The following is a 2,201-nucleotide window of genomic DNA, read 5'->3' as shown; positions in this document are numbered from 1 at the left end:
ATGGACTTAGACGACCTCGTTTTTGGAGGGGGGGTCAATTGGTTTTTCTTTCCCAGTGTCGAACGTAGTAAGATTTCCAGCCCTATGATACGAGACTGTTAAAGCTGTGTCACTATTGTAAGGTCCAAATACCTTTTATTTTTTCTTAATCCAAAAGGAATAATGTAGTCCACCAGAACTTCAATTTACTTGGCACGTGTTTGATTGCACAACGTTTTCAAATTCACTTGGATCTATATATTTGTATAAAAAGACACATCCGAATTCGCACAGCTTCACTATAGCAATGATCTAGCCAGAAGTTCTATTACTTGCATTAGCCCTTACGATCGGAACTTTACCTTCCACAACCAACGGGGTAATCGTACGATTTTAGACAAAGCTCACACCTTGCTTCCCTAGATAACGGAGTAATCGTACGATGCTAAGCAAAGCTTACACATAGCTTCCACGACTAACGGAGTAATCGTATGATTTCTAGTAAAGCTTTAAAACATAACTCCCACAGATCCACGCTGCTTCTCTAAATTAGACATTAAGCTCTTCAATGGAAGCTTTAACTACTGCTCTCTTGTAATTGATCTCTTATCTTGTTTTTGTAAAGAGCAGAGTTAATGTTAAACGCGAGGGCCGTACTTCCCAAGCTGTTCTCTGGAGTTTTAGAGTCACAACTGGCCACTACAAATTGCTACTCCATGGACTATTTGAAGGTTCTATCACGCCCAGCTTAATCATCTTCTCTACTTCTTCGAACATCACTTTCTCTTTCGCGGGGGAAATGGGCCAATGTCGTTGTTTGACGGGTACTTCGGCATTGATTACCATAGAATGTTGTATTAGGTGTGTACGACCTAGTCCGTCGCATTCATATGACGGGAAGGTTCTTATTACCGCCTCTAATTGGTTCCTTTGTTCTTCATTTAGGGAATGCATTTTAGGCGTTTCCTTCATAATCGTGTCGTCTCTATTCTCCAAACAGCTCACAGTTCCTTCTCGGGTCAATAATTGGGATAGAAGACCGAAGTCTTTCCAAAAGTCAACTCCTAAATAAACATCTTGCTTTAAATCTGGTATGATAAAGAACTCTACTTCCTTAACTATTTTACGGAATTCAATCGGAACCACCAATTTGGACACTACGGTACAAGCTTCGTTGCTGGCAGTGCGTATGGTTCCCAAACACTTCTGAGATTCTGGGTGATGTGCTAAAAAGGTTGCTGCTCTCCCACCCAAACAACTAATGGTTGCTCCTGAATCCAGCAAAGCCTTATAAGTTTGCCCTTCGATCATTACCTCCGTGTACAATCGGTTATCTGAACTCAGAATAACTGCTGAGACTAAACGTTTTCGAACAGATTGGACCTTTTTCCAGAACGCTCGTCTCCGGACCGTCGATCGTTTGGGCTTAACTATCAATTTAAACCACGTATTCACATTTTCTAAATCTAACTCTTTGCTCTCCATCGTGTGAGTCGCTACATCTATACCTGTACAAATTTGGTGTAGTATCATATCCGGTTTTACGTCAACTACCCCTTCGGAAAGCCCTCTTAAGGTAGTTGGTTTACTTTCGTTTAGTTGCTGTTCTTGGTCGGATGTACTGACTGGGCTCCGGTCGGTACATCCCGTTTCAAGTTTTTCGCTGGGTTACATTTGACGCATCGAGGTTTATAAATATCCTTAGCACCACACCCATAGCAGAAAATTCGCCTTTCTCCTAAACAATCATCAAAACGATGCCCTTCCTGGTCGCAGTTCCAGCATACTAGTTTCTTACGATAAATCTGCGAAACGTCTTCTTCCTCCGTTTCTTCATTGTCCGTAAGTATTTCTGCTACATTCGGTTTGCTGAATTTACCTCGTGGAAAAGGGTTATGGTTGTCTTTACAGAAGTTTTCATGCTTGCGAACTTCTTCTCTCAGGCCAGTTCGATCGCTGATTTTGAGATGCAAGAGTTCATATCTGAGGGCCGTTTTTGCGTTACGTTTTAAAATGTCTACTAACTTATTTTCGCTAACCTCGTGTGAGAGCCTGGACACTAATTCTTTGACGGCCGTCTGGTAATCGTCAAACGATTCACCCTCTCTCTGACGGCGTTTTCTAATCAACTCCCACAAGTCGAAATCATCTTTAGCATCATCGAATCGTTGTCCAAATAAGGCAGAAAAAGTTTGCCAAGAAAACTGTGGGTTCTTTCTATG

The sequence above is a fragment of the Drosophila miranda genome (genome assembly GCF_003369915.1).
Source record: "Drosophila miranda strain MSH22 chromosome Y unlocalized genomic scaffold, D.miranda_PacBio2.1 Contig_Y2_pilon, whole genome shotgun sequence".
Taxonomy (NCBI): Eukaryota; Metazoa; Arthropoda; class Insecta; order Diptera; family Drosophilidae; genus Drosophila; species Drosophila miranda.
This window is presented reverse-complemented; position numbering follows the sequence as displayed.